The 9,328-nt window shown below is 39.8% G+C and overlaps 1 pseudogene across 1 annotated transcript; it reads left to right on the forward strand.

The window, feature by feature from the left end:
• Window positions 1-3,472: 3,472 nt before the first annotated feature.
• LOC101580240 lies at window positions 3,473-4,946 on the forward strand (annotated as a pseudogene). The gene has a single exon (XR_001117179.1). The product of XR_001117179.1 is annotated as an elongation factor 1-alpha 1 pseudogene (transcript).
• The last annotated feature ends 4,382 nt before the right edge of the window (window positions 4,947-9,328 follow it).

Genomic DNA, 9,328 nt, shown 5'->3' on the forward strand with positions numbered 1-9,328 from the left:
GGGCGAGGAGCGGCTGGGACCGTCCCGGGACGCGCCCTGCGCACGCGCGGACCCCCGCCGGGGCGCCGGAAGCTTGGCGCGGAGAGGGCCCCCCGCCTGGGGAGGTCTCGCTGCTGCGGTCCTCGGTCCCGCTCGCCCCCTCCCGCGCGCACCCCGAAGCACGCTCCCCGGCTGGCGCCAGAACTGGAAAAGCGGGCCTGGCTGGGCTGGACTAGCGGGCCCTACCTCTCCTCCACCCGTCTCCCCACCTTCTTAAAGGAGCCAGAGAAGGGGAGGGTTGGCGTCCGAGCATTTGCACAAATTACTGGCACTGTAATCGTTTGGACTGGAACAAAGCAATCGGGAACCCCAAAGAGGGGTAGAGATGTGGGCAGAATGACCACCGGTCTGCTGCCTTTATGCACCAGTGCTTTTAAAACCAAGGAACTAGCAGTGTGTTAGATGGGGACCACGACTTTATTTATTTATTTTTAATGAGTACACAATAGAAAAGTCCTAGAGTCATCACTTAGTAAATGCAGTTGATTTGAGAAATTTTTCTTCTAGTGTTCTATAGGTATTTATCTCGGGTGGCGATATAAAACGTATTTTTTTATGTAGGTCTGGTTAAACAAAAAGTTTGAGAAACACTGTGCTTTGCAAAGGGGCATTCAGAAATAACAATTGTGCGTTGTGCTGTTGCTGGCCTTCCTCCCAGAAGCAGAAAGGCTTTACAGATTAGAGCATTCTTCTCCTGTCTGACCCCTGCGATGCCGAATCTGTTATCCTTAGCGTTAGTGCATACACAGTAATTTAATGAGTTGCTGTTTTAGTTGAGGACACAGAAGAAAAGCAAGAGTCAGAGAGAAAGTTCATGGTGGTACATTACACTTCTTAAAGGTGCCTACTTGTTCACGTAGCCACCAAGATTGTGGTGCCTTATATGTGTTCTCAGTGTATATTGGTGATTGCCTAATATAGGTTACAAGAATGACCAAGACCAGATACAGCAATGGTTTTGTATGTAGGGGTGCTTGACAGTCAATTTTTTAAATCATGTAAAAGAGCTTTTACTAAATTCTCCATTTGTGCTGTGGATATTTTCATTGGCACATGTAACATTTAGGTAATTAGGTATGCTTGGCTCAGAAGATATAAAGATGAGCAGATAATCTCTATGCTCCAGAGGCTGGTAGAAAAGAAAAGCATGCAAAAGAAGTTATGACTGTGCTATATTAGAGTCATGAAGGAGGCACTATGACGGTACAAACCAAAAAGCTTAGTTTTGTCTAGAACTTTCAATTAAGGCTTACCAAAGATGATTTTGTAGTTGAATCCTGCAGGACCACAGAAACTACTAAGAAAACAGAAAACTGAGAACTCACTAAGAGTCATGCGAAGGTGTTGGAAATCTGGGGAGAATGGAATGGATCATGTTGGAGTTTATAATTACACAGAAAGTATTTGCAAAGTTAATCAAAAATGTAACCCATTAGGTAAACACATTTCACTATTTTGAGAAATTTTTATTCAAGTGCTTTATAGGTATGTATCTTATTTGTTTATTTATTGGAATCAGGAATACAACTCAAGACCTCAAACTTGCCAGTCAGGTGCTGTGCCACTGAGCTATATCCCCAGCCATATAGGTACGTATCTTGGGTGGTGATATAAAATGTATGTTGGAACAAAGATAAAACTATCTGACAAGATATTCTAAAAAAAAAAAAAAATCTTTATTCAAGAAGCATGGGTAGGGTCCAGGGAGATGGCTCAGGGGAATAAGCGCTTCCCTGGCAAGCCTAAGGGCCTGAGTTCAATCCCCAGTTCCGGAAAAAAAAAAAAAAAAAAAAAAAGAAGCAGGGGTAATTTTTTAAAATGACATTAGTCATATAAGCTGCAATAATTTCAGATATTGATAAAGTCTATCTGATAGAGACTGCTGGAGCCAAACCTGTAACCTAGAAAAATTGGATTTATTAACTTGCTACAATATACTATACCAAATAGCAAAGGAATTGTATGTTTAAAAAAAAGGATGAAATAGTGGAACATTATATTTAAGGGAAGAGAGGATTACAGGTAAAATCTAAATGAAGCAGTGCTTGATAAGCTCAAAGCAAATCAGATCTGCATGTAATACTAAACCCAAGTTGAGAAGCAAGCTCAAGGTTCTATTTCCTTGGCAACATAAATTTATAATTAATGTAGAATATTGTGTCTGTGAACCCCTTATCTGAACCTTGGCACTATAAATTGAGAATGCTTAAGTCAAAGAGACTCAGATAGTTAAAATCCTCCAAGTAAGAAAGAGATTTTCTTTTCTCACTGATAAAATCTCAAAGGTTCTCGATAGTCTAGGATTTTAGAAAGTGAGATGGCTCACCACCATCTCTTTAGATAATTAAAACCAAAGTAATTTTTCAGGTTTATACTGTATAAAATGAATTAGAAAAAGAAAGCATGCTGTAAGGGATCTCCAGGCATTCTGATTTCTAAAGAATTTGAACTATTGAGAACAGGGAGGAGTGGAGTTAAGGGAACTAGGAAGCCACTTGAAGAAATATGTTAGCCAGCCTCCACATTGTTCCCTGTGACCCTCGCCTCCTGATGTTCATGCCCTTGTCTAATCTCATGTCAAAGCTGGTCCAAAGAGTAAGGTGAAAATGATGGTATATGACTGATGAAACAATATCATAAAAGGTATTGTGACATCCTCCTTAGTTTCACCAACCACTTACTCTTGGGGTGGGGGGCACATGCCACAGAGAACACAGCCCCGGAGAGAGATCGAGGCCTCCCTCCAAGACACAGCATCAGTTTGTCAAAAATGTGAGTGAACCTCCTAAGAAGCAGGTCTCCAGCCCTGGTCACACCTTCACATAGCACAGTCTCCTGAGTGATCCCAAGCCAGAGAGCTCTGCCGGGGTGCTCCAAAATGCCTGACTTCACAGAAACTAGGGGAAATCAACACTGCTTACTGTGTTAAGCTACTAAATTAGTAATTTATTGTGTACCTGTTACAGTTTGGTCCAGTCTTTGAAAAATAGGTGAGAGACAAGGGACTTTGGAGAAGATATAATGAGGACAAAGATACAGAGACAAGAATATACACAGCACATGGGGGAAGAAGTCAAGTTTGGTGTTAATAGAGGTTCAGGGAAGAGTGTAAAATGAGAAAAAAAAGGTTGAAATATTTAACTGAGATCAACCATGGAGGGCCTAAAACACCAGGTTAACTACAAGCAGGTGGGATGCATCAAGGATTGGGGAACAGATTGAACCTTTTGTTTAAAGAAGATCATGCTAATGAAAGGATGGAGGGTGAACTAAAGGAGGAAACCTCAAGCAGAGAGACACACCAATTTGGACACCTTTGAAATAATCTTGATGAAAGGTAGTGAGAAACTGAATCAAAGCAGCACAAGAGCATGTAGGGGTTTTTTCTCAAGCACAGATATAGTGAAAACCACCACTAAAAGCCAACATAGGAAAGGAAAAGACTCACAATATCATCATCATCATCATCGGACACATGACTCTAGCAAGTCCACCACTACCAGCCATCTGATCTACAAATACAGTGGCATCAACAAAAGAACCACTGAAAAATTTGAGAAGGAGGCTGCTGAGATGGGAAAGGGTTCCTTCAACTGTGCCTGGGGTATGGACAAGTTGAAAGCTGAGCGTGAGTGTGGTATCACCATTGACATCTCCCTGTGGAAATTTGAGGCCAGCAAGTATTATGTGACCATCACTGATGCCCCTGGACACAGAGACTTCATCAAAAGCATGATTACAGGCACATCTCAGGCTGACTGTGCTGTCCTGATTGTTGCTGCTGGTGTTGGTGAATTTGAAGCTGGTATCTCCAAGAACGGGCAGACCCATGAGTGTGCCCTTCTGGCTTACACACTGGGTGTGAAACAACTAATTGTTGGTGTTAACAAAATGGATTCCACGGAGCCACCCTACAGCCAGAAGAGATACGAGGAAATTGTTAAGGAAGTCAGCACCTACATTAAGAAAATCAGCTACAACCCTGACACCATAGCTTTTGTGCCAATTTCTGGTTGGAATGAGGACAACATGCTGGAGCCAAGTGCTAACATGCCTTGGTTCAAAGGATGGAAGGTCACTCATAAAGATGGCAATGCTAGCGGAACTACACTGGTTGAAGCTTTGGATTGTATCCTTCCACCCACTCACCTGACAAGCCTTTGCTGCTGCCCCTCTGGGATGTCTACAAAATTGGTCATATTGGCACTGTCCCTGTGGGCCGAGTGGAGACTGGTATTCTAAAACCTGGCATGGTGGTCACCTTTGCTCCAATCAACATCACAACTGAAGTCAAGTCTGTTGAAATGCACCATGAAGCTTTGAGTAAAACTCTTCCTGGGGACAATGTGGGCTTCAACATCAAGAACGTGTCCATCAAAGATGTCTGGCATGGCAATGTGGCTGGTGACAGCAAAAACGACCCACCAGTGGAAGCAGCTGGTTTCACTGCTCAGTTGATTATCCTGAACCATCCTGGCCAGATCAGTGCTGGCTATGCCCCTGTCCTGGATTGTCACACAGCTCCCATTGCTCACAGGTTTGCTGAACTGAAAGTAAAGATTGATCACCAGTCTGGTAAGAAGTTGGAAGATGGGCCCAAATTTTTGAAATCTGGTCATGTTGCCATTGTTGACATTGTTCCAGGCAAGCCCATGTGTGTCGAGAGCTTCTCTGACTACCCACCTCTGGGTCGTTTTGCTGTTCAGAATATGAGACAGACAGTTGCTGTGGGTGTCATCAAAGCTGTGGACAAGAAGGCTGCTGGAGGTGGCAAGGTCACCAAGTCTGCCCAGAAAGCTAAAAGGCTAAATGAATATTATCCCTGACACCTGACACCCCAGTCTTAATCACTGGTGGAAGACCAGTCTCAGAACTGTTTCTCCCAGTTGGCCATTTAAGTTTAATAGTGAAAGGCAGGTTAATGATAACAATCAATTGTAAAACCTTTAGAAGGAAAGGAGAATGTTTTGTGGATATTTTTTTTTTTTTTTTTTTTTTTCTGGTGTGGCAGTTTTTAAGTTACCAGTTTTTAAAGTCAGTACTTTTTAATGGAAACAACTTGACTAAAAATCTGTCACAGAACTTTAAGACCCATTAAAAAAAGTTTAATAAGAAAAAAAAGAGCAGATAGGAAGAAAAATACTGTATAAGTTCAAATAGGATGCAAATATGTGATTGGTAATAGGAGAAAAAACTTTTTTAAATTGACTTTTTAAAAAAAAATTCTTTTATTCATTTATTTATTTGGTATAGGACCTCACTGCACAGCTCACACTCATAGTGATCCTCCTGTCTCAGCCTCCCCAATGCTGAGATTACAGGCATGTGCCACCATGCCTGGTTTCAGTGTCTGGCTCAGCATGGGGCTCATACAATATGCAGTACTGGGGATTGAACCCAGGTCCTTGTGCTTTTCAGGCAGGTGCTTCGACTGCTGAGCTATCTCCCTGGTCCTTAAATTGACTCTTGACATAATGATGCAAGTGAAAACTTTTCTCATCCCCAAGATAAAAACCAAAACTTTAGCATCTCACATTTAAAGAGAAACTGTCCATCAATTCTCTTGCAAGGTAAACATCCTCAAATCACCAGAACTAGATAATCTTTGCTTGGAAGAGTCCCATTAGAAGCCCCACTTACTGATAGAAAGGAGAGAGTAAATACCCATTGCACTAGGGAATGGAGAAAACAGGAAATCCTGACAGGAGTGTTCCTCCAAGGACCCCTAGTTAACCCAAGCTGGTACAGGGAATGTCTGCATGGGAAAGTCCTTTCCCATGTAGAAAGAGATTGATTGTGAACCTTCTCCCATATGAGATTCAAAGTTACTATAGTTTCTGATAGATAGGGTGGGCCTGCCTTAACAGGTCAGCGTTAGAAAGAGAAACTCTTGAGGAAGAGTGGAAAGTCTAGGCTGTGACAGAGCCCACTGGCTGCCTCTGTAGTGTCTAAGTCTCCTGGCCATCTCAGTTCAGTCATACAGGAGCCACCAGCATTTTTTTTTTCTTCAGAATAGCCTCCAATCATGGAGAAACCATGGAAGCTCGGCCACTCTGCAACCTGTACTTCCGGGGTATTTTGGCAGGGCAGGAGAGAAACTTGGCTGGAGCAAAGTCACCTTGTAAAAGCAACCCCACGTAGTGACCAAAGGCTTCTGGTAGCCTTTAATTTGGAAGCATCAATTCTTTTCCCTGGAAACAATTCCAGGCTCATTGGGCTGAGTAGCTCTTATAATAGCTTATGGTGCATTAGCTGAAAGAGAACCTCAAAATTTGCTAATTACTATTTCCTAATATGGAACCAAGTTAGGTAATTACTTGGAAAAATAAATAGTTTGTGGTTTTTAGCCCTGACTGATGAAGTGGATCATACCAATTAATAACCCATGTACCATATGATTGTGCTTTTTGTGTCTTTAAAGTAGGAACTCCTTGGGGCCTTGATTCCCTTCCCATTTCTAAGCAATCTCTCTGCCTATTTTCTGTTTTCTACTCTTTATTTTTATCTTTCTTAATAATTTGGGTTTCTCATAGAAGAAAAACCATGCAATATTTAAATTTGCTTAAATACAGTGGTTCCTGTATCCTCTTTTCTGTCACACTGATCCTCATGTCTGTTTTCTGGCCAGTACACGCTGAATTTTTTAAATTACTAGTTTTATAATATGACTTCATTTCCAGGATTGTGATGCTTCTCACTTTTTATTACCAAGGATTTCTTTTTCTCTTCTAGGTTATTTCACTTAACATTATGATCTAAAGGTACATCCATTTTTCCACAAATGACTCAAATTGATTATCCTTCTTTATGGCAGATTAGTATGCCACTGTATCAATATATTTTCTTTATCCATTCATCTGTCGATGGACATATAGGCTGCTTCCAAAATTTAGCCATTATAATTATTCTGCTACAAATACAGGTATACATTTTAAATAGTGATACGGTGTTTTCAACTCTTCTAAGGAGATACCTAGTAGTAGAAGAGCTGGGCCAAATGGAATCTCTACTTTTAGGTTTTTGAGAAGTCTCCATACTGATTTGCATAGTGGTTGTACTAATTTACATTCTAACAAAAAATGTAAACATGTTTCTTTTTTCTTCACAGATTCTTCAGCTTTTGTTATTGTTTGATTTCTTGCTGTGACCATTTTTTTCTGGTGTTGTTTTAATTTGCATTTCTCTAATGACCAATGATATTGAACATTCCTTCTTGTATATTTTGTCCATTTTTACTTCTTTCAGTTGCCCATTTGAGTCTTTAATTTGAGGAGCCTACTTTTTTTTGAGTTCATTGTGTATTCTAAATATTAGTCCTTGGTCTGAAGAATACCTGGCAAAATTTCTTTCCCATTCTATATGTTGTCTCTTTACTCTGGGATGTTTCTTTTGCTGTGCAGCAGTTTTTTAATTTATATGAGCCCATTTGTTGGCTCTTGGTACTATTTCCTGTGCAACTAGGTTTGTCCCATGCTTATGACTTTAAGCGTTTTACCTTATAGTGGGTTAAGTGTTTTTATTTTAACGTTTAGAGCTTTGATATACTTTGTTTTGCAAATGAGAGATATAGGTCTAGTTTCAAACTTTTGCAGGTGGATGGCTAGGTTTTCCAACATCATTTGCTAAAGAGGGTATAAGTACTCCAATGTATGTTTTTGGCACCTTTGTTAAAGGTCAAATAGTTGACTACAGGAGTGGTTCCTGTATCCTCTGTTCTGTCACACTGATCCTCATGTCTGTTTTCTGGCCAGTACACGCTGGATTTTTTAAATTACTAGTTTTATAATATGACTTCATTTCCAGGATTGTGATGCTTCTCACTTTTTATTACCAAGGATTTCTTTTTCTCTTCTAGGACTTTTCTGGTGTCATATGGATTTATTTCTTTTGGGAATACTGCTGGTGCTTTGATTGGGATTGCATTAAGTAATTGTATAAGTTTTGGAAGTATAGCCATTTTGACTATATTGGTTCTGCCTATCCAAGAATAGAAATATCTTTTCATTTCCTAATATCCTCTCTGATTTCCTTTTTCAGAGTGCTGTAGTTTTTGGGGGCCTGGCCATTAGCTGTGTTGTTTAAGTGACTGCTTAAACAAACAGTCAGGCTCAGGTGCTGCGGTTCGAAACCAGACACTCCTGTCAAATCAGAAATGCCTTGAAGTCATCATGAGGCTGAAAAAAAAAGAAAAAAAGGAGATGGCTCAGTGGAATAAGTGCTTTCCTGGCAAGTGTAATTGCCTGAATTCAATCTCCTGTTCCAAAAAAAAAAAAGACACTCAAACCAGAGCACTGTAGTTTTCGTTGTAGAGGTCTTCCACTTCCTTGGGTTGACTTCTAAATATCTGATTGTTTGGTACTACTGTGAATAGCATTTTTTTTTTCTGATTTCTTTCTCAGTGGGCTTATAAGTAATGTGTAAGAATGCTATTGATTTTTATGTTAATTTTATATCCAGCTACATTACTGAATTTAGTTGTTAATCCTAAATGCTTTTTGATGATTTGGGGGGATGTTCTATATAGAGGATTGTGTGACCTGTAAATAATGATAATTTGACTTCTTTTCCTGTACAAATTCTTTTTATTTTTCTTGCCTAATTGGGGTTTTTTTGTTTGTTTGTTTTGGTGGTTTTTTTTTTTTTTTTTTTTCCGGAACCAGGGATTGAACTCAGGCCCTCGCACTTGCCAGGGAAGTGCTTATTCCACTGAGCCATCTCTCCAGCCCTACCTAATTGTTCTTGCTAATGCTTTGACTACTGTTGAACAGATGTGGTGATGATGGACATCCATATTTTATTTCTATTTTATAGAGGTTTAGGATTTTTCTGTAGCTGTTAAGATGATCATGTAAGTTTTGTCTTTGCTTCTGTTTATGTGATGGATTACAGTTACTGATTTGCATGATCCCTGCATTGCCGGGATGAAGGCAGCTTGGTCATGATGCATGGTCTTTGGATTCATTGCATCTTCTTGAAGATTTTTGTATCTATATTCATTAACAATATCAGTCTATAGCTTTCTTTTTGGTTGATCCTTGTCTGGTTTTGGAATCAGAGCAATGATAGCTTCTGGAAATGAATTTGGAAATATTCCTTTCCTTTCAATTTTATTAAAGAGTTTGAGGACTAGTAGTGTTAAATCTTCTCTGAATTTTTTTTGTAGAATTTGACAGAATTCATCAATCCAGGCAGAGCCTTTCCTTAGTTGCTAAGTTTTCTGTTTTTAAAGAATAATATTTTTTTTAAAAAAAAACATTTAAAGTGATATAAAATTTCACAGAGTAATAGG

Source organism: Octodon degus, unplaced genomic scaffold (genome assembly GCF_000260255.1).
Source record: "Octodon degus isolate 3935 unplaced genomic scaffold, OctDeg1.0 scaffold00074, whole genome shotgun sequence".
Classification (NCBI taxonomy): domain Eukaryota; kingdom Metazoa; phylum Chordata; class Mammalia; order Rodentia; family Octodontidae; genus Octodon; species Octodon degus.